The 23,963-nt window shown below is 43.2% G+C and overlaps 2 long non-coding RNA genes across 2 annotated transcripts in view; both read right to left on the reverse strand.

Moving 5' to 3' along the window:
* Positions 1-577: 577 nt before the first annotated feature.
* Positions 578-1,152, reverse strand: LOC138066174 (uncharacterized). Its single transcript, XR_011139414.1, has 2 exons — positions 1,048-1,152; positions 578-783 (listed from the first exon to the last, which is right to left on the reverse strand). It is a non-coding gene; the product is annotated as an uncharacterized lncRNA (long non-coding RNA).
* A 1,494-nt stretch (positions 1,153-2,646) lies between these two features.
* LOC138066343 (uncharacterized) overlaps positions 2,647-23,963 on the reverse strand; it is a 69,620-nt gene continuing 48,303 nt past the window's right edge. Inside the window, exons 3-5 of the long non-coding RNA XR_011139700.1 lie at positions 7,415-7,630; positions 5,932-5,996; positions 2,647-4,866 (exon numbers count right to left, since the gene is read on the reverse strand). This is a non-coding gene — a long non-coding RNA (uncharacterized lncRNA). The remainder of the gene's footprint in view (positions 4,867-5,931; positions 5,997-7,414; positions 7,631-23,963) is intronic.

Consider the following 23,963-nt stretch of genomic DNA (forward strand, 5'->3'; position numbering starts at 1 on the left):
TTCAATCAGATGAGCTAGGACAACACAGAACAACTTTCAAAAAATCCTTAAGCAGTTCTACATTTCCTTAATCGTTTACTCTCTTTATTTCTCCACTCTTGCCTTTAAACATATCCAGTGTTTTATGTCCTACAAGAGGATAGACAACCAGTATGTAAGAATATAGCCAGTCTTAATTGTGGGGTGAGAGGAAGGGAAAAGACCAGCAGGAAAAAGTCCTGAGTCCACGAGAAGATGGCTGATTTCAGAGATCAAAACTGAGTAGCATCCCTTTAACTTATTGGATTGTATACAGTAATCCACTTTGTGCCGACCTCCATTAACACTACATGACTTCAAGTGGCAAGTGCTCCACTATACCCTGTTAACAGCACCTTGGCTTTATGTTACGAGGGAAGAGATGCCGATGAGCCTGCATTCTCTGACTTGCAACACGCACAAAGTGTTACAGGGTCACTCAGGACAGGGTGGGTTTGTGTATGCTTCATGCTTCCTTTATGACTAACAGCAGGTTATATAAGGGTAATGCAAATTCACACATTTTCTCTATTTCAATAACAACAGATGATGGTACCACTTCTGGACAACCGTACTATTTATTTTTGCTGCTTTTCCATTCATTACAACACACTAGGGGCTGTTTTAGTGTCCTTTCCAAGGAGTTTGGCTTCTTTCTTGGTAGGTGCAGCATCTTTTGCAGAGAATATGTGATTAGGTGTCTAGATAGGAAAGGGATCAGGATTAGTCATAGGCGAGGACCACAGACTTGGCTGTCATGGAGAGCTACAAAAGGAACATACAGATGTTTTTCACCCTACTGTTTTCCACAACTAAATAAGAGTTTCCCATTTCTTAACATTAAAATAGTAAGTCAGGTAGTTACAGAGTCCCTGATGGGATTGCTCTGTGCCTGCTGAAGAAATGCTCTCTATTACACAGCAAGGTAGGGTTTTGGGGCCAGATCCGCAGAGATATTTAGGGGCCTAACTTCTATTTCAGACTTCAGTGGGAGGCTGGTGCCTAAATAGGAGCTGAGCACCTGATTACCTTTGCAGGTCTGGACTTTGGTGGAGGAAATGAGGACGTGCTCCATGTGCCTTGCCTCGGAAAACCTTCACTTCTCTGGCCTGCCGTTGAGCTTGGTGGGGTGCGACCCTGGTGTTGTGAAGTAGCCGTTCTCTGACTGGTGACGGCCTGATTCACAACACCAGCTGCTGCACAGCACCGATGGGGCAACCCAGCCAGGGTTGCCCTGGCCAAGGTCTTCTACAGTCTGCCCTCTTCCAGGGGTCCATCTTCCTTACCATGCACACTAAAAAGCAAAGGGACAGAGTTAGGTCCATCAATCAGTCACATGGGTTTTCTATCCCTGCCCAACTGTTTAAAACAATATGGAAGTGTGAAGGGTGTATTTCTCCAAAGACAGAGTGGCAAACTGGTGCTGCACTCAAGATTAACTGCGTTGTAAAGGTGGCCAGCATAGTGCAATATGGTTAGGTGTACAGCTGGCTTCTTGCTGTTCATTTCCTACATTGATTTCATAAGGAATGGAGGCTGGCAGGCAGGCAGAAGTAACCTAGAAACTCAGCCAAGCCCTAAGAGACACAGAAGAAACAGGCTGCTTTTTCACGGATCCTGGGACACTGCCAGAAGGAGAACAGTGCCCTGGGGACTGCATGGCTTCTTCAGCACCAAGCTGCCATTTATCCTTGCGTCCCTCAGGCCTGTGTCTTGCCTGCTTCTCTGAGGCAGGAGGGACACCAAGGTGTGCGTGGGTTCATTCCCAGAACTTGCTCGGTGCACTGACGTCCAGGATGGCTGCTCCCTCCCAGCCAAAATCCTGCAGGGACCCACAGCACCGAAGCCTACAGGCCCTTCATGCCCCTCAGGAACTTGCAGAAGTTGAGGGGAACATCCCACAACTAACCACTAAAGCCGATCTTCTGTTCAAATCACACAGGGAATTGTGGATTCTAGGACCTTTATATGGGTTAAAGGAAAAAAACCCCATAGATCTGGTATCAGTGAGCACACGAACTATGGTAGCCTGCAAACAGCATGCATCTCAGGCAGCACAGGAGTTCAAAATTGCAGTGCTGCAGCAGGAATGGCCTTAGGGAGAGCACGAGTCTGGGTGGTCCTGCAGCTTTTCAAGCAGACAAAATAAAAAATGTGGAAACCCACTTGGGCTCCTGACTAGTCCCCCTCAAAATGCTGCATGCATACTACTATGAGTTGTGCGAAATGGTTGGGTTGTTCTTAAGAGGATACCAGCAACACCTTATCCTGCTAGTTCATCTGGACACATGGAAAAAGTAGGCAAAAAATAAACTTGAACCAGCCTGTTATGTTACGGACTTTCCTGAGCAACCAAAACCTGAAAGAAAGCCAAGTTTTTGTGAATCAGTTCAGACTATCACTCGGATATGAACCCATTGCAGGACTTCTTGACCAAATAGGAGACAAAGAAAGTGACGTGAAGCCCAACAAACCTCCAGGGAGAAAGTGCTTATTTCTAAAAGGTCTTGTGAAATTGGTTAGATGTGGAGACAAAACTTCTGACCTTGCTGGCAACAGAAGTATCCTCCCCCACGCATCCCCACCCTGATTTAATCCAGAGGAAACTGCACACATTGCCTTTCCACTGCAGAGAAGGAAGACGTGGTCACATTTAGTCCTGAGGTAGAAAACCTATTAACATATGCAGTAACAAAAGATATTCCAGAGAGACAGGTTATATAATTTAGTCGCTGTAGGAAATGGAGCTAAATTTCTTGACACCTGTGCATGTTTGTGCACTTGTAAAGTCTCAGTCATGTTGTACTAACAGAGCTTTTATTTAAAGAGCAGTTTCTGGAATTTTAATACACCAGGATACACTTAACAAAACAATGTATTTATATTTTATGCGTTATCTATTATTCAGCCTTCAACCCAGAAAGGAAGAGGCTGAAAGCTGAACTTGTGTTTTGGCTGGTGCTGATCAATGGTGACATGATAATACTGGATGAAGGTGAATAGTTTCCCCTGAGCAGATCTTTCACTGCATGTTGTGGCACTCAACACACTTGACGAAGCACATTGTGTCACACACAGAATAATGCCAAATACTCTTTGTACAGTCTCTGTTCCATGGGAACACTGAAGTCTGTCACTAGTACTGGGGGTGGGAAAAGAAAAACAAATGATATGAGCCTTTTTCAAGGTTGTTTAAATCCTTCTGAAACCTCTTATGCAATCTGCACTAAAGTGTTTCAGACTTCTTTAAAAAAATCAGGCTATTGCATGCATTGCTTGCTCTTCGGAAGAAGCCAATTTAAAAGAAGCCTTTTCCAGTAAGAAACAGTATTAGATACCCTACAATTGAGAAATGAATTATACTTAATCTAAGATGCTCACTCCCCCTAAAGTACCAGAGACAGAGGCTGGCCCCCTGTTTCTTTATCCCCTCAGTCAGATGGGGATATATAGTGTCAGTCTGAGTATGTCTGACCTTTCATATTTTCATATTCTCCCATTTTGACTTAGTATGATTTTATTCAGTCATCCATTGGCAATTGTTTTCATGTTCTCTAAAACTATGTGATGTGAAAGCTTTCTCATGATTTCAACTAGGGATAAAATTACAGGTATTTAAATGTACAATTTCATGTACAATTTGATTAACCACAGCTATGGAGTTGTGTTCTCCCATGCTGTCCAGCCTGCTGGGTCTAGAAGCCCTGAGGAAAAATACCAAAAAAGAATATTTACTGTAGGATGACACTAGTACATTACAAGAAGAATCTCATCTCCTATAAACAGAAAAATAAACTACTCTGTTTGGAGAAAAACACCCAATAACACAGTTAAGCCTGCCTAGGAATTTGCATTTTTTTAAGAGAGAGAAAGAATAACGAGAAACCATGCCACTGAGCTGTTTTTTTCTACATTAAATTTCCTCTTGGTAAAAGATTCTCCAGGCAGGATAACTGCAGGACTATGGACAGCAACGGGAACTCCCCCGGCCAAAAGTTTATTATTGCTGTTAATATTCCATGCAAATAGATTTCCTTGCTTTGGTCACAGCAATCTTATTAATTCAGCCCTCTTGTCTGTTACATCTTTATCCTCTGCAGGTTAATCCTGCCAAATTCCTTTGCTGTAGTGCATGTCACACAGCATATAATATCCAACAATACAATTTTGCTAATCCTGTTTTATCAGCTTTGTTGCCCTGTCTGGTCATTCCAATAGGGAAAAAACACACATAAGGTTTTTGCCAAGATCCCCCTCTCTTTTGGCCTCCCCCTCCTCTTTTTGCATGGTTTCAATTAAATGGTTTGAGAGCAGAACATAGTATTTGGATATCTGCCAATGTCCTTCAGATGCAGAATGTCAAGGCACTTAATTATATAGGTCTCCAAACTCTTTCAGACGCCCCACCTACCCAGTCAGCTGAATATACTAAATGCAAGTGTAAAAAATCAGCTCAAATCTCTTTTTAAAGCACTCTCCACGCATTAAGGACTTGAAGATGGCTGAATAGCGATATATTTATCGCCCATTATCTTACTAAAAGATTAAACAAATGAGTAAAGACTGTCTCATTAACAGTTCTTTGTTGTCTTGTTTACTCTTTAGTAGACTCATTAACATTAATTATTAGAAGAGGAACATCAATTATTGCAATAACCTTTGTCAAGCCTAGTAAACTGACTGCTAAACAGCAAATGGGTTATGTTTATCAGGCAGGATTTGTATGTCCAAAAAAAAAAAAAAAAAGAACAGAAAAGACCAATGAAATTCTCGATGTTGCTCTAACACAGCAGTGGTCCACTGTCACTTGTTAATTCTGGCATCAACAGGACATATTACTCCAGACCTCTAGAAAGAAAATAAAAGGACAAGTAAATCCGGAGCTTAACTCCACAAGGCTTGCTTACCCAGCTATAAACGGTGAGACGTGAACAAAGGGATCTCTGCTTCCTTTTGCGCTCACCGCACTGTATTTATTACACTAATTATTTTAACAGAGGGAACGGCCCTTTCTCTCCCTCATCATCAGCTCGGTGCATATGCTCATATAAATATAACACAGACGGCAGCACTGGTTGCAGGATTTTCCAAGAACATGCTGCAAGAGTCGAAAGCTTTAGTGCCTCAGGTGAAGGACATTTTTACCCTGTTACATGGTATTATGGTACAGGATCCCCTCCCCTCCTCCCTCCGATCTCTTTTCCCTTCTAAGAAAGCCAGTCCCAGGTGAAGATCACCTTCTCTGCCTGAGCAGAGGGTCAATGTTGTATCAATATTTTAAATATACCATGTATTTCTGCAGCTCTGGCAGGAGTTAAATTTCAGCACTAGCCCATCTATTATTTAAAATACGGTGAAGAAGAGGGCTGAGTCACTAAGCTGGATCTGTTAGCCTTGACACTGCTTCTCAGCCTAAGTGCAAGTGTCACACCTTGCCCAAGAACGAATGAGCCTGTTCAAAGGGACCTCGAGCCAAATCCATGGCTTGTAAGATTATATTTGTATACAACTATAAACAAGGGCAGGTAAGTTTTTTGCAGATGCTTCCACAACTGCTTCCCCATGGACTACGGAGAGGGAATACAAAGATCATGCCTTATGCCAGCCACATTTTAAAGAAAAAACCTGTGTGACTTCTGAAGAGCCGCATGGGGACAGCTGCTCTGAGAACAGCATAACCTGAAGCCTTCCTCCTCGGCAGCCCGTCCTCCTCAGCCCACTGCCCCCCTCCCCCCCCCAGCATAGTCCACCAACACCTTCCACTTACTGCCTCTGGTACCATAGCGGCTTCGTGTGCATCTCTGGCCTAATTAAAATGTGAAACAATTAAGCTATTTGCTAAATTAGCGATTCTCACCCTCCAGCCTCATGGCTGGAGAGAAGGTCCGCAGAGATGGCTCAGTGTGGTGTTACCTTGGCGCGAATTTGTGCTGACCGGACAGTCCATCCATCTTCCGGCCTCAGACAGTGGTGCTTACCTAGCAGAACGTAAACATCTTTGAACTTTGCTTACTGGATAAAAGGAAGCATTAGCTTCCTATTGCATTTCCTCCTGCAAGATCAATCATACATACAGGCCAGACACAGCATCCCTATGTTTGCAATTAATCTCGTAAAAGCAGAACATCTCCGCTCAATCGATTGCTATATTTGTATGCAGTCTTCCTGAGAGAGAGGGAGAAGAAAATAAAAAGGAGTAGCAGAATAATAATCAGCTGATCCCTTAACGAAGGCTGGTACAGGCTATATACACACAGCAAGGTGCTTTTGCAGTGAGCTGATTCATTGTTAGAAAAATCACCTTGTAATGAATGTTGATCATTAACACTGGGGAATTCAGAATTGTTTTTAGACCTCCCGACAGAGGAACGTTTGTTTCATCACAGTGAGGTTCAAAAGGATTTGGGGGCTTTCTTCTGATACATTTTCAACAAAGCAATTCACATGCGCTGCAAAACAGTCTCCTGTCTTGCAGTTGTTTTCCTGTCTCTTGCCGAGCATTACTGATTGCAGACAATGAAACTTAACACCGTACGGTTTGCACACTGACCTGTTTGGGCAGAGGAGATTCTCCTCCACTGATATATCTGATCAAGAAGTACATACTGTTCACATTTTCCTTACCATATATGGAAATATTTAAAATCCAGACTAAAAAAAATATTTGTTAACTACCTTCCCCTGCAACCTGCTAGATCTTCCACTTTATAAAGAATAATTTCTTTCCCTCTCAGGTCCTTCCCCTGTGTCTGTAAAGTTACTGCACTGCTGAGGACCACCGGGACTCAAACCAGTAGGCAGAGGGACTCAAATGTAGAGCCCTTCAAAAAATAAAAAATAAAAATAAAAGCAAGCACTGTTCAACTGTTCCTGGGATCCAGGTCTGACTGTTACCACTGTTTTAAATCTATCAGTGCCACTGCACAAAATAGATCGAGCTCACTGACATCTACATTGGGCCAGCATATTTTTGGCAATGAGAAAATAAACAAGTCTCCGAGACATGCTTAGATCAAATGTATGCTCCTGACAGGCAGCAAACTAGTCGAGGCTGTCATTATATATTTTGTTTTAAAGGAATAATCTGAAAAATTGCTTGTTGAATGCAACACAGACACGTCAGAAGAGCCTCTCCCCTAGTATCTCTGCAGCAGCAGGACAGGGCTGTTACACTTCATTACAGGACTCACTCTCTCGTAGTTCACACAACCTGTTTTACAGGCTCGGAGACGAGGGTCTAATGCTGATGTGATCAAGTATTCAGAAGTATTGAACTGTACTTCTCTGAGAGAAAAAAACACATGCAGTCTAGGGAACTGGCTAATTTACAGCAATAGAGAATAGCACAAGTAAAATGATGACTCTAGAATAAAATAAAATACATGGCTGGCGTTACCTGCGTCTTTGCCCACACTACATCCACATCAGCGCAGCCTGCGACGCCTGCAAGCTCCTTTCTCCTCAACAGCGTCAGACGACGGGAGAAGACAGCGATGTGGTCTTTGCTAAACGCTCTGACACGGTATGGCCTCTTTGGGGACAAAGGCTGATCATTTTTATTTTGTGCTGCTCCGTTTTCTAAAACGCCTCTTTCAATTCAACATCTTTTAGCCTGAGAAAAATAAAAATTTTGCCTCAAAGGAAATAGATTGTAAATATGCACAAAATGCGCAAGTGCACCCTTTTCTCCCAGTATGCTTAAATAAGGCAGCTTTCCTTTAGTATATACATGCAATTTTCGTAAATAATTGGATACTCCATCTTAGAAACTCTTTGTCAGAAAATACTCACAATACACAACAATAGCAAGTTGACTTTCATCTCGGAAACCTATGGCCCATTATACGATTGCCTGTTCATTGTTTAGAGAAATTACTAGCAAAATCAAGTGACAAGTCACTGGCCTGACTCTTTCCGCATCTATTAATCAGCTCCCCGGGCAGCAGGCTCCTGGCGGCCTCGCGCAGTCAGAAGGCTGCGGCGCTGTCCCCGCACCGCCGGCACATCGACCCAAACGACAGACGGGTCTCAAATTGCATTCAGGAGCAGGGTCCGCGGCCCCGCTGCTGCCCTCCCTCCTCCCTCCCCCTCAGCATCGGAGCGGGTCGGGGCACTCGGAGCTCATAAAAGCTGTTAAATGTAGCCCGTAGATCACCTGACGTGTTGCCCGCTCGCAACCGCACACCCGGCGCTGTCCCAGGATACCTCTGCCCTGCTCCTTGGGGCTCGTGAGCTTTACTGTGAAAATCCTGGATGAAAATCATAAAGGTGCAGCAATTTGGTAAGAAGCCCCTGATTGACGTCGTCTTCTGTAACGCGGTGCTGCTGAGCATCTTGGAGCTGCTCCCCCCTTTTCTGGCTTTGCTTAGCCTTTGGGTTTTGACAGCCCATGATGAAAAAATCCCTCTTTCTGCTACCTTCCCTTAAAAGATGTTGGTTGCAAACACTGATTGCTAAAATTAAAATGCTGTTCAAACGTTCAGTGTTTGCTGAGGTGCAGAGAAGATACAGTCCTGCCACAAGTCACTGGCGATTTAAATTCAAATACACACATGGCAAGTATTCAGCTAAAGGCAAAATGGTAAGCCCAGGGCCAGGTATTGGATGTTAACCTACAGCTTCTCTCTATGACTGTTTAATGGGGAACATCAAGACACTTGGCTGACTTAGAAGTTTTGATGCCTCTCCAAACACCTCCAGGCAGCAAATCTTAGAAGATTGATTTTCCTGTGGCATTTGACTTCTCTGGCTGAAACCCAGAAAGCTCAGAGGAGCAGAGAGATTGGAGGTGAAGGTAACCCATAAAAAATGATAAGAATCTCACCTCAGGTTCTGAGTAAAACCTGCATAAAGGGAAGAAGGAAGGGAACTTTCTTATTCTTATTTTCTCCATATCCTTGTGACCATCACTGTCCTTTATACCTATATGTACTGTTCTGAAGTCTGGAGGACAAATAAAATGCAAGCTGTTCTTCAGACTGCAAATAATTTGTCAAGTCTGATGACTGGGAAGAGGCCTCTTCTCCTCATCTCTCTGCCTTCATAAAACTGAAGACTAATATTAATGGTAGTTCTGCCCTCAGCCAAATGCCACATGTATCATCAGTGCTTGTCCACCATATCTTTATGGTGGCCAAACTGTAGTCCTGGGTTAGGGAGAGCGACCATACTAACACGATAGGTTAATAGGTCTGATTAATAAAAGGTCTAATAAAGCTGCTCGAATTTGAGATTTCCTTCAGTGGTGTGGCATAGTAGAAAAAGTGAGGGTAAGAGAAACTGGGAGCAGATAAGTAGGAGCTTTTACAAAGGGATATTAGGTGAGACTTCACGTACACTCTGTTGTCTTTTCTTCCACTGAATTCCATGGCATTTCTGAATTGTCAAACAGAAAGAAAATCGTAAGCTACACCAAGCTTTCAGAGCTGAGAGGAGGGAAAGGGAAGTGTGATTTGACTCCCATGCCTTAAAAATCCATAACCAAAATACTAGTCTTTTCCACAGGTAGAAAAGTAGTCACAGTGAGCTGCTGCCTCCAGAAACCACTCTGCAAATCCTTTGTGCGAGGATGTAGTTTTAATAACTTGTGTGCACAGCACATATGTAAGCTTAGTCATCTCTGGCAGACCACTACTGAAAGTGGTTTATTTGTTTATTTGCATTCCTACAAAAACATCCTACAAGCAGCAGTCTGCTAAGGTATTTAGTGCCTCCCCTCACTAGATGAGGAGGATATTCAGGATCAGATCTCAGAGTTTGCAAAGGATGATATAGATCAGGATGACGATGCACCGGCAGAGCTGAGCAGGTAAGGCTTGCACAACGTACCGCTGCTCCCTCCGGCCAGAGATACCAGCTGTCACTTACCATAACAGAACAACAACATATATTCATCAAAAGACATAAATGAGAAATTCAGGTGTGTGGCCTTACACAAATATATGACCTTTGCTTTTTTAGCAATGTGGGTTAGACACAGTTGAAATATTAGCGCCCTACATGAACAGAAGTATAGAAAGCACTTTACACACTTTCAAATCAAAACAGACTGACATCAGAGAAACAAAAAAGATGAGTGGGGTCTGAACAGTGCTCCTTCTTAGGAAAGAAAGACCCCAAACTCCTCCCAATTCTACTTGCTGTTTGCTATGCTTCTTTCACAAGTAAAGACACTCTCCTGTTCTCAGACTTTACAGAGGTTTGAGACTCAGATTTCTCAAAGAGGCAGGAAGACAATAACAATTAACAACGTTATCCAGTTCTGTTGAAGCCAGATAAAAACCATGACCAGCCTAAGAATTCTAAATGTTATCCCTATTGGAATGTAACCCCTGCACCCAGTCATTGTTTCCTAAAAAACCCAAAACACAACCAAAAAAAGCCACCCAGAGCAACTCTTAAGGATAAATATGCAAAATTAAAATATGTATTTTCCTTTACTTTGCAGCGACTGCAACGCAACCTACATTAGCGCAAACCAGCTGCAAACAAGCCATCCCCTCTTGCGTTACCATACCAGTGATGAAACTGAATCAAAGCGAAAATACTTCAGAGATTTACCATTAAAATTGCAAACTGGACAGCAAATCACGTATGGTCAATTGAACCACAAACACTAACCCTCGGTCCCAAATCCAGCTGGTCTCCTTTATCACAACAGGATGTGTCTGTCTGGCAGTGGTCTCTGAAAACACTAAGTATTCTAGTGTCTGTTAGATAAGAGGTTGGAAGGAATCATGTTTTAGGTTTGCAGCTTAATTAATACTAACATATTACGCTATCTTCTTCCTCTAGTTTTGCTCTTAGTTCTTATTCAAACTTGTTCTCTATTAATGAACAGAATATAATCAGGAAAACCAAGCGTAAGAGAGTTCAATTAGGCATTTTTTGAAAAGGAAAAAAAAAAGTATTTAGGCTTCTTACTACACAATATCCATGTCCCTACAGGGCATTTTGTTACGGTACTAATCTGTTTAAGACCAATAAGCACAAGTATTCTGGAGATGGGAACTGCACAGTATTGCATTTTAATCTGTACCTAAAGATGCAGCTGACAAAACAGCCTCATATGTGCAAAGAGGATGCTCAGGAATGAAGCTGAGCTTGGGTAATTTGTACAAATAAACAGTTTCTCTTCCCCCAGCAGAAATGACAATAAAAGTCATCATCATAGCCTCCTGCAATGTTAGCATTGAATTGTGTGTGTGTATGTGTGTGTGCACACGTGTGCCGGCAGCTTTTGTTAACGTTCGTCTACAAAATTATAATAGGTGTCTTTCCTTGTGCACTGGCTTGTGTGATAGAGGTTTAAAAGACAAAACCAAGCCCTGTCTTTAATATAGTGTTATCAGAGGCATCTCCCTTAGGGAGGTGTTATGGCCATCTAGCAGACACCCAGATGAGATATGCGCTTCTTTGGAGAGAGATTGCCACAAAGCCTTCTAGAGAAAGAATGGCTGCTTCGCTAATAGATGCGCATAATTGTCAATCTACCATGTTCCTGGATGGGGGATTTTGACAGGCAGTTTTGAGAGGCATCACAAAGACATGCAATAGCGGGCGCTGAGTTTGCGCCTCATGTTTGTTCCCTGGGAATCCTCCAAGTTTAACTTTTATCAGCTGTAAAATATTTTTTATAGGTTCACAAAGATTTTGAGATCTCAGCCCATCGTTTCCTTCCCCTCCCAAAGCACAAGAGAACGACAAATACACAAAAATCCCCAATTCTGCAACACATTCTGCGACACAAATTCACAAATCCATGTTTCCCTCACCTATACATGCTGGGGAGGAGTTCTGCATCGCGACCGAACAGTAATTCAGAGACGTGTGGTGAGGGTAAACGCCATTTCCCCTGTGAGAGAGGCTAGCATAAAACAGGATACGACAGAAATGAAAAGCAGTTTTGACTATATGGAAGCCCAGCTGGGGCAAATTTAAAGGCAGACAGGATGATGCCACATAAATATATCCAGGCAGTCCAATGACCCTAACTCGGACCTAAGGCGGATGGGATGGTGCTTTGCTCTCAATGTAATATCAAAGCTGCAAAAGCGTACCCAGGACTTGGCTGTGCTAGACAAGGCCTTAAACTCGCAGCCTAGTAGCAGGTGGTATTTCCCATCTTGGAGGGCCAAGGGAGGAGTTCAGACCCACGGCTCCCGGGAGCGCCAGGCGCCCCGTGCCTCTCCTCTGCGTCCCCGGACACCGGTGCAGCAAAATTCCCGATTCTTGCTGCTCCAGCCCTGGAGAGGCACCGGCCTGATTCACTGCTCTGCTGGTTTTGCTCCCATGATTTCAGGGGATGGCCTAAATGTGCCGCAAGGAATTAACCCCTCGCCCTCCTTTCCACGCTCTCAGCTGTGTTGTAAAATATAATATTGAAAGGAACCACCAAGATGACACATCTTGCTTTGCAAGATGAGCACAAAGCATACAAAGTCCACGCCCAACTTACAGGCTGTTTCGAATATTTTAAAGAAGCATGCGCTTGGCTTTCATCCTTGTCTTTCCTCTGTATTTCCATCACAAGTGGTGATCCTGGCAAAAGGTGTTCATCCTTGCTAAAATTCCTCCTTTGCCTCACCGCAACATCTGTCTGTCCCAACAATGCTTCGAACACGCAAGTCAAGGGCTTCTGCCTTCACTGAGCAAAGGTGACTTTGAAAAGGCCCTTGGGTGTGTGACACATTAATGTGCACTATTTTTGAAGGTGAAATGGAGGTGTTGAAATCTCAGAGCAGTAGGCAGTAAATAGAAGATAGATACAGATACACGGTGCATTACGAAAAAGGCCACTGAGTTATCTGCAGTGTATCAGCAGCCCGGCCATGCATTGCAAACACATTTTGAAAGGTTTTGTAAACAAATCCTAAGGAGGTTATTAAATTTGCCATTTTGTGTACAGAAGGCATGCAAAAATTCTTGTAAAAGGGATAAGTACATAGAAATCTAACTGCAAATAATAAAACTACATAAATAGTACAAGAATGATGGCTAGATTGCTGTATTTTGAGTGGATTTCAGGCAGATGTGAAACAGGTGGTAATTATTTGCTACAGAGTAACTGCAATTTACTTGAATTAACTGCATAATACATTTTGGCCACAAACCCTTGTATTATGCAATGTTTCCTAAACTACTTTAGGGGAAAAAATCAGTAGCATATCCAGTTGTATTTTACCATGGAGCTTATATTTTTTTATCCTCGATAAAATACAAACATTGAGGTTGACCTTTGAGGTCAGGCAAGCTGCCAGAGCTGTAAAGACCGGGAGCTCCAGAGAGAAAAGGAGCGTTGGCTCCAAGCAAGAGTGACCTTCTGGCTGGCTTCACCCTGAAACGCCAGTGCCAAGGCCCTCCCGACGTTTAGCCCCAATCTGAGAGCCCTGGCTGATGCTCTAGCAGAGGGCACGAGATCTGCACGCCTCCGAAGCGCTCAGGGGAGCTCGCCAGCGGGTCTCGAGGGGCACTGAGCTTTGTGCTGGTCCTCTCTAGGCAGCAATGAATATTGCAGGTAACCCATGAAGTTACATTAGAAACAGAAGGAGATGGGGAGAAGGTTGCATGACTGAAGATGATGGAAAAGATGATGGACACAACCCAGCCCCATCAGGGCCAACCTCGGGTGGAAGTGCGTCACCCCATGCTTAGTAACCGCTCCATGGCCCGATGACGGACACTGCTTTATGTTCATTTTCCTGCCGCTCCGCCCCGGATCAGGCTGGCAGCCATCAGCGGTGCCTGCGCCTCTCCTGCAGCTGCAACGTGGGTGCAGTCAGACCGTCCGGCGGGGAGGCTGCCTCCCCCAGCCCTCCCCAGCCCCACGCTGCGAACTGGGGTCATTACGGACCACGGCTTCTCCCCGCACTCTCCTCCCCTGAGGATCAGCCGGTTCCTCCCTTTAACTCCCAGGGCCTGCCGCTAGCATAGCCACGCGCACAAACGACGCGCTGGCCGGGTAGCTGGCTTCCATCCCGTGCTGGGAAGGCTGTTTTTTTTAGGGGCTTCCTTGGCGGTGCAAGGCGTGGGATCTGTCCCGCGGTGCTCACCAAGGCTGTAGCCACGTGGGCTGCGCGGGGCTGGCACACAGGAGCAGCCCCCGCGCCACGTTTCCCTCTGCTCAGCCCCAAAATCTGACCGCACCGGTCCTGCCCCAGGCTTGGAGATCTGTGCTTGGCTCAAAGGACCGCTGGGCAGAGGATGGTTTCCCCCGCGAGCACCAGCTCTCCCTGCTAACTGGGCTCAGGCGTGCAGGGATGCCTGGTCACCGGCTTTTTGTGATGGGGCAGCACTAAGGATTCACCTACTTTGCAAGCAGAAGGCTGTGACACCAAAAAGGGGTTTAGGCAGTGAGGAGGAGCAGTAACATACAGAGTTAAGTAACAGAGTGAGGAAAGGAAAATGTTGAAAAGCTAGTCCTCAGTGACCCCATCTGCCTGCAAGAGTTTTCACATCCAAATTCATCTTCCCCGTAAAAATTAACACCTAGCTAGCAGGAGCTCTTCTGGCACAAGGAGATGGCAAGCATCTCCTGCCACACTGTCATACTTAATTGGGAACACTACCAAAATAACTGTAAGTGACCTACAGTTTACACAGGTAAGAGAGACTGAAGGGCAACAATTAATTATTACATTAGAGGTGGGCACATACCTAATGCTTTTTGGTTTTTTTAATCTTCATTTGGAAACCTCTGCTCTGAATTGAAGATCTGGGCCGCATCATGTGCTTGCAAAGTTACTGCTGTGCCCCTATTTCTCAGTTTCAGACATAAAGACTACATCTCTCCTAGTTTCACACATGCAAACTAATTACAGTGATGTTCCAGTGGAAATTTCCTGTTTGATTTGGCATGCTATTCTTTCAGTGTACAATGATGAAAAATCTTAATTTGCTTCAGACAAGCCTGTTAGCTGCATTAAATAAATGACAGTGCCGAAAATAAGGACAGCAGCACCTGCAACTGCAATAGGAAGAAAAGCATTAAACTAAAAGTATTAAAATACTGCATAAAGCATGTTATTTGCTATATTTAGCTTTTCACCCTACCGTCTGATAATCCTAAAGTGGAATGCAAAACCTGCTGAATCACTACATCTAAAAATGTATTCTTCTTGAAGCAAAAATGTGCCAGCCACATAAAACTGAATCCTGAATGCTTTTTGCCCTACATTAAAATACTTATTGAACTGAAAGAGATAAAGGAATACCTGAGAACTTCCCGAATGCATGGTTCAAAGGAGCGGAGAATTAAATCAAAATTCATGCACTTGCAAGCAAGTATTCAAATTGTTTTGCAAAAGTAGCGCTCTATCTGTTTTGCTAACCCAAAGCACTGTGACAGTTTCAGAATACAGGCATTACATGAATATGGGATCCCGTATGGCGTACCTTATTCAGGAATAAGGGCAAGCGAGTTGACTTGAGTGACGCTATTCACACATGTAAGGATTTAGTCCTGCAAATCTTTTATCCCGTGGGGATGCTGATAAATTTGTGGGAATAAAAATGCCGGCCCTCCCCATAATTTGCAAAAGACTTGTGTATGTAACGTGTCAAAGCACAGACTATATGCATAAACAGGGCAAGGCTCTAAAAAGTGCAGACAACAAACACTAAAAGTTTTGAAGAAGTATTTTAAAATAGGAGGCATACTTTGTCAGCCAAAGCATTCTTTTTAGAGAAACTGAAGGTATCAGACTTCCACCTTGCTTGAATAAGTGCAGTCATAAATTACATTGCAATTTCCACCAACAGTGGCAATAACATCTTTTTTTAAACAATATCCTTTTTCCTCTCAACAAGCTTTACAGGGAGAAGTACAGAAAAAAATACACTTGAATTAAGCAGATGCTTATAATATTTCTCCTGGCAATATAATGTGATTTATTGAGTTATACTGCAATCTTAGGCTTTTTAACATGATTAAGGCTGAAAAGAAGCCGGCAACTAAGATATTTTTCTGTTTTTATTTATATTATATTTAGCAACGTTATAGTTTTACTTCAATAAACTTGCGGAAGAGTTCAGAAGCTACAACACCTAATGGCCTGGATATGTAATTAATCAGATTTAAAAAGCAAGTAGCGTTTATCTACATAAAACAAATAGAATCTATTCTATCAAGAAAACCCATTCAAATCACAAATCTGACTGCTGCTAGTGAGAATATGTTGCTTGGCAAAGAGCCTAAAGGGTCTAAAATTATATATTCTATTTTTATTTCCTCCCTGAATTGGATTAGTTACTAAGCAACTGAAGAATTCAGTTCTGTTGGTTAACAGCTATACTATATTTCATAAAAGCAGTTATCATATAGGGGCTAAGTGTCCACGGAGAAAAGACAGTACAAACAGTGGTCTTTCAAAGGCTAATTGATTATAAACAGCCTTGTACAACCATCTGTCCCTGCTCACATTTTAACTGCACATCAGTACTATCTGGGTTGCAAGGTTTAAACAAAAATTATCTCTAGGTTATACTTTTAAGAAAAGATGGCTGCAACCTCTCTAAACCGGCATCCTCCTTCATAAGGGAAGGGGATCACTTTTCATTTCCTAAAGACGTCAGTAATGAATTGGAGCTATGTCATCAGCAAAATGCTTGCTTTACAGTGGATTAAGTAGAAATAGGACACAGTTTAATAAAAAAGGTAAAAAGTGGCAGGGAAGATAAAGAAGGCAATCTGAAATAGCTCTCACTCCTGAAAACAGACAAGAATTCTGGCACAAAGGCAGAATAACTGTAAAATTCATTTCCAAGGTCATATCCTGCTGCAGATATATCTCTACCACTTTTAATTACATATGTGCTTCATATGGCCATACTTTTTATCACCGGGGAGGAAAAAACTATTTAAAGGCTTTCAGGACTGCAGTGTTACGTTTTCTGACGCCGATGTTATAAAACTCCACTGCGCACTAAGCCGTCCAACTTTACGAGACTTATCTGCCTAGCTAGCTGTTCCGAGACAGTGTAAAATTTGAACTTAATGGGTGGTTTGGTGGCTGATTCATGTAGCTTGGGTATGTCTTGGCAACACAACTTCAGACTATCAGATCGACCCAACCTCCTTCCCTTGCCCGCTCGCTCCTGTTTGAAGATGATGTTATTTCCATGGTTTTCACCAGGGGTGAAGCCTCTGACGCCTCAGAGGAATTTAAAAAAATCGCTTCGATATTCAGTTATGCTAAAACAGTCCCAGTCCCTGGGAAAACACGTGCCACTGGATATATCCTGGCACTTTTCATAAGAAAAAGAAGATCGTGTCTAGATAAATTAACCTCCTCTGTCTCTCTCTGCCTGCTGATCACCGCTCTCCCATACTGATGGTGCGACTCCAGCTGCGGTTCAGAGGTGGGTGCTCTGGTTCCCCTCAGCTATGGAGGGCTCAGGGATCCTTTTGGGCTGAACATGAAGAGCATATGCTCATGTAACCAGCTGTCATGCCAAACACCCTTCCTGCTGAAGGGAATGTGTACGTCTGGGTCAGGTGAACTTCTCTGCTTTCCAGGCTACAAGAAAAAAAATCCCGTTAAAGCTGACACGGCATTTCCAAGCACAGGATGCACCAACTTTGCTTTGTTAGGTGGGATGCAGCAAGGAAAAGCCAAGCTGAAGTGAAAGGGCTGCCTGGCAGGATGTCTCTTCCCTCCGACTGTCTCTGCCAGTCATTAGGAAATACCTCATTAGCAGAAGGACAAAGAGAGACACTCACTGTGTATCACTCCAGCTGCCTCAGCTACCCTTTTCTTCCAGGTGACACATTCAAGCTCACACCTGTGAAGAGATGCTACTGGACGATGATGACAGAAGGAATTTGAAATACTTAAAGCAACTACGCAACAACAAATCGTTTGCGTTCACGGGCTCCACCCATGCCCTCCTATACTCCCCTTCCTCTGCTGCCTTTGACAGGCAGCACAGAAAATAGGTCACTTTTCACTTCAGTATTTCAGCTCACTTCAGTATTTTATCACCAAAAAGGGAAAAGTGAAAGGTCAGTGTTCAAAGGGATTCCTTGCCTGTGTCTCTGCACAACTTCAACGATCTGCGTAATCTCAGGAGCAGACCCTTCCAGACGCGCACATGACCTCTGACAAAGTCACTGCCCCAGGATCACAGGACTTCCTCCTGGGTGGCTCCTTGCTGTCTTAGGGCTAAAATACACAAAGAAATCTACTCGTAGATGCCAAGGCTGACCCACAGCGTGGAGTGCACTATTCTGGAAACTAGTTCAGGCAATTCAGCTCCTTCTTTCCATCACAGTCATTTCTTTAACCATCACTCTTGTACAATTTTTTAATAAAGCAACACTTAAAAAACTGTTAATGATGCTTAAAGACTGCCCAGATAGATACAAGGCTACCCAGGTGCCAGATAAAAAAAGAGACTACCCACCTGTAAACTGAATGGTAGCACGTTCGCACTCAACCTACTCACTTCAGAACCAACAACCTCTGCAAAAGTAAAGACCATTTACCTGAAATCTGATAAACGTGAGCAATTACAGAACCAAACAGATGGGAATAAAATCTTAATCGTGATGCCTCCTACCCCTGCTCTCCTGCCTACTGCAGTGAGAGTGAGATTTCAATCACCTCCTTAGTCCCATTTAAGCTGTGAAGGCCCAAAGCACTCGTGAGGTTTTACTCGTGAGGGCCAACACTGCAAGTAAACGTCTTTTGGGTGAGGGGAAGAAGAGACTTTAAATATGAGGAACACCTCGGCTTTTCCACCAGGAATCCCTGCAGGGTCACCCTGAGTTGGCCAGAGGGAGACAGCAGAAACAGAGCATACTTCAGGTTTGACACTGGGAAAAAGGTGAAGCACAGGGAGCAGTGCCTCAGCACCTGCTTAACCAGTGTGGTCATTCTGAATGACTGAGTAGCGATCCAGATAAAACGTACTGAAATCATGTAGAATTTAGAAATCTATGGGGAAAGATGCTAACCTGCAGCTCCAGTAAATAGAAGTCAGCACGACTAGCAGGCATGTTCTCCTGTGACAGCTCAGCACACACTGATACACTAATGCAAAGCAAAACACAGAGCTAGTACTTGGTTAGCTTTTCTGGGCGGAACTTCCCTTGCTTTGCCAAACCTTTGCCCTAATGCACACCACCACAGCAATCCTACCCAGAGCGGAATGGCCAAGGGAAGGTACTGGGATGACAGTAACAGTAATGGTTAGGTCCAAGAAGTAATATTTGAACAAACGGTTCAACATCGGGATTACCAGTTTGCAAACTGACTGTCCTATGATCTCTCATAGCCCCTCCAGCCTGCCACAGGAGAGCCCTCCAGAGATGTCAGCCGAAGCTTCTTACTGGGCACATTCCTGCAAAATCCCTGAGCAAGGATGACTACGAGATCTTCATTTTCGGCATGCGCACAGTCCCCCTGACGTTAGCAGGATGCTCACGCCCAGCTCTAAGCTCTTTTCAAGACCTGATTCACAGCTGAGCACCCTGCAGTTTTCAAAAACTTTTTCTTTTGAAGAAGAGAAATGAAGCAAGGAGCTTGAACCTTACTTAGGAAGGTATTCTAATAGAAATGACTTGCCAACCGTGAACTCTTCTAGACCTTCAATTTATTTTCCAATAAGATACAAAACTATACTTCTGTGGCCTGATTCAGTGGGGTGCTCTGCATCAGTGACTCCCAGGACTCCATTGCATCAGGGTATCATCATATGTTTAAATGCAGCAACTTTATACTTGCAGCCTTAGCCCTGATTGCCTGTGAAGAGTAAGCCCCATACTGTGCTACAAAGGAACTCAAATTACACTTTTTGATTTTCAGGTTAATCCACTCCCCAAACCTTGCCCATGCAAGCCAGGCTGCTGATTTAAATAGGACTACTCGCAGGTCTGCAGAATCAGGTCACAGGAAGGAAAAAAATCCTCTGTTTTGTAATGCCTGAGGAACATACATGTGGGAGAGATGGAGGTCTCTTTCCTAGGAAAAGAAATATGCGGTAAAACACAAAGAAAGGAAGATGAAGCCTTGCTTCTGAATTGAGACAAATTCAGAAGCTGGCACAAGTTGTGTCTTGCTGGCACAAGTAAATTAAAGGTGAAGGCTTTGTCAGTGACTGTGCTCTGTGGAAGAAGACAGCTAGGGAGCAAGAATTTAAGATTTCTGGGACAGGAAAAGTCACAGGAGATGAACATTGCATGATTTAATTATCCAGCTGGAAGGAGAAATTATATGCAGCTCCAAGTCAAAATCTTAAAGAGAGTAATTAGAGTTCTCTTTAAGAAAATTAGCACACAATTTTGAGAAGGGAGGAACAGTTTAAAATTTTAGCATGAAAGTGTTACCTACAGATAATAGCAATAGAGGGAAACTGCGGTATACTACGCAGATTGAACTCCCTTGTTTCCTGTCAGCATTCCTTTTTCAAAGCCAAAAGACCTTGTACTGGTTTAGCACTGTTAGATCTCACCCAATTAGGCAATTTTCAGCGTGGATACAGCCTCTATATTTCACTGAAGTTTTCTCAATTTCAAAAGCCACATTGCTGCTACATGTCTTGGATATGTATTATTCATACATTATTAATCCCCTTGAAATTGGTCTGTGCTGTGAATCTGCTCTTGAAATCAGCTCTACGTATACATCTCTATGCTTAGTTTAGGTCCAAGTTTTCTTGCCAGACTTTTGTATACCAGTATAGGGCACAGGCAGATAACTGCTCCACTCTTATAAAGGAATATGCATCTGTTCCTTTACTCTCCAAACTCTGTTGGCTTTTCAGGAGGTCACTGCATTAAATAATTCCAGTGAGATAAAGTGCTAAACTTTCAGAAATGAATCAATCTTCAGATTTTCCAAGAGGGTAAATCAGTATGAGTACATTGACCAAAGTAAAATTCTCGCTAATCTATTCTAGTGAAGGAACAATCATTAGAAAAATACTTAAAATATTAGATTTAAACTTTAAATTAAGGTTTTTTTAAAGTGTATATAAGCTTATACTCTATCCTGCGTACTGACTTTCAATAAACTATGCCCTCTGTTCGGCATCCTACCAAAAATTATTGAGAGATAGCTCATCTGTACAGAGGAGAGCACTTCTGACCTAGTATAGGATTTTGTTATGGTATCCTTATTTAAACAAGTAACAATTCTAAGGAAGTCAATGTTTGCTCTGCTATCGTATTTCTATCTAGCAGCACTTTCCAGAGAGAAGAAATTGCTCTATCATGCATGTAGGAGCACTTGGCTTGCGCATAAAAAGTCCCTGGAGGGCTAAAAAACCCAACACTTTTTGGAACCCTATCAACATGCATACAAATTGCACACCAGAGAACTGTATAAATTTGAATGCATTTCATACCTAAGTGTGGAGCAAGATAGTAACTCTGAGACAACAACCCCTCCTTTTTGTGTAACTGGATGTCCAACAAAATGTATGAAACAGTAATCATTTTTCATTCATGCCCTTTTACCATACTCCTTCCCTAGTCCGATATTTAATTTCTCTCCACTAAACTAACACACACACACACACACAAAAAGAATGCAGGGTTTAGTGCATTAATATGTGTGTGCAATACTTTAGTTTCGTTTTCTGTTGAACAGATTCACATTGCTTTGTTTGAATCACTGGGATCTCAGTGGTAACAAGCTAATGTGATTTGACCTTCACACAGAAACGGGTTGATGGAAAGGAGATAACGTATGAAACGATATGCATTTCCTGTATTCACCAATGTTTCATTACTAGCACTAACAGAGGAGAAAACATATTATGTGTAAACAATTATGTGAAAGGTATCATTATATTTGTCATCAGCTAGTCACTCTCAATCTTGAACGTAAATTCTTATTATAACACAGCACCAAAAATGACTAAAACTATAGTCTTTAGACTGGAAAATACTAGCTCTTCTGCTCATAAATTGGATAAGTTGACTTAATTCTGAGCTGAGCTTATGAATGTTTTCCTCAGTATCTACAGTCAGCATGATAATAACTTGAGGTCTCTGTGAAAAAGCTTTTTCTGTTGGAAGCTAGCAACATGCAACGGAAAACAGTCACACTGACATGCCACAGAAGTAGCAAAGAAACCAGAGCTCTCATTTCTTTCTCCCGCAGGCTAACAAATACCTTTATGGATTTTTCTCTTTCATAAAAACCTTTACATAGATCCACAGATTGGCCCGAGCAGCCTGAGCCACTGCCTCAGTGGTTTTCGCCTGCTGGAGCTCCACCAGCTTCAGCCAAACTACTGGCATGAGAGACTCTGCCTCTGTCTTCACCCACTCCTAAGGGACAGCCCATGCAGAAGCACACTCGCAAACAGCATGCAGCTGTTTGGGATACACAAATCTTATGCCTAAATGAACCAACTTGTTTAGTCACATTGCAGGAATGCTCCCTCCCACCCTGAATTAGCTGGTGAGGATGGGAAGGGGGCAGAGCTGCTTCCTAAATACTGAGTTGCATCGGACAGAGCTCCCTGTGGCCATGATCTGGTGTTGGCAGGTTGCTCTCGGTGCACAGCCTAAAGTGCTTGGCGTAAGCAAAAGCGCCAATCACCCAGCAATTTCGGTGGCTGGAGTCGCCGGCAGCTGAAACTGGTCACCATTGCAAGGCAGAGCTCTCAAACCACTTACCGGGATGGAGGATGGGAAGAAAGAAAGTGTAAATTGGGAAGAAAGAACATACCAAAACTGATTACTGACTATGAGGCATTAGCAATATTTGAGTACTGGGTATATTCATGCTTTTCTGTTTCTACACTGACACTTGCTACTTCTCCTTTACCTGTGCAAATTCAGGAAGATCCTTGAAAACGCGGCTTTGCATCTCCTCAGAGCTGCCCTTTGGGAGTGGGTTTTTGTAACAGCCGACAACACGACAGGCAAATATTTATTTATATCGCCACGTGGTTTAGGTGTATAACTGCCTGTCTCCCACCCTGCAGGCAGAGTTTACATGATCTGGGCAGCTCTTCCAAGGAACGTCTGTTACGGAAATGCCCAGAGTTGGTCTGGAGCTGCCAGATGGCTATCACTTATTCCTTGATGGTAGCCCCACAATACAACATCAACTGCGAGCTCCAGGGAGAAGTTAATTCTCTCCCCTGCTTCTCTTCAGGAAACTTTCCGCTCCATATTGTAAGTCTATAGCTTTGCAACACCAAATAACCCTTACAAAATCCTTAGGAGGGTGGAGGACAGACACACTGATGTCACCTTTCCAGCTCCATGTCCAACAGCAGCTAGTAGCAGAGCTAGGAATAATATCTAAGGTCGCTCAGCCTCCAGCATGGGCTGTGCTTGCTCTGCAGGCTCCAAGAAACCACTCCAACACTGCTCCCCAGCAAGTGTTTTAAATCCCTGGCTGGGAGCCGCTTCGAATAGTCCACAGTGAGTTTCAGTAAAGTAATGTAACAGTAAGCAGGTATTCCTGGTGGAGGTGGAGCAGTGCTGTTTGTGGCTACATCTACTAGTCTAAAGCTTTGCACGTAACTTCTGAAAGCGAGTATGTAGTGAGGAATCACTTTCTCATTTCTTCAGTGTTTGATGCCTTCCTTATTTCACTGCTATTTAACAATACCAATAGGAGCCCATGCAGAAGCCTATTTAGACTGAACTATCCAGGAAAATACACAAGATCACATTCCCAGGAGAAAACAGAACGTCCCTTTCTGTGCTCAGGACAGGTGGCCGAGTACAAATTATATATTGTAAATATGATTTAGTAGATCGAGGTTGTAAATATTTATTTAATAAAATATTTAAAATAAAATACTTACTTAAAGCAATATTTTTATAATTCACTGGCCCAAGCCTTTAAGTATAACATGACTGGATAACAAGGTGTTACATGGGGACATTTGGAGCAAGTGTCCCTCTCCTGCCAGCAGGGCAGGAATTGTACAACATGAAGGTATATTACATCAGAGAATAATACTCTGAAGGAGCAGCT

This window comes from Struthio camelus, chromosome 2 (genome assembly GCF_040807025.1).
Source record: "Struthio camelus isolate bStrCam1 chromosome 2, bStrCam1.hap1, whole genome shotgun sequence".
Classification (NCBI taxonomy): Eukaryota; Metazoa; Chordata; class Aves; order Struthioniformes; family Struthionidae; genus Struthio; species Struthio camelus.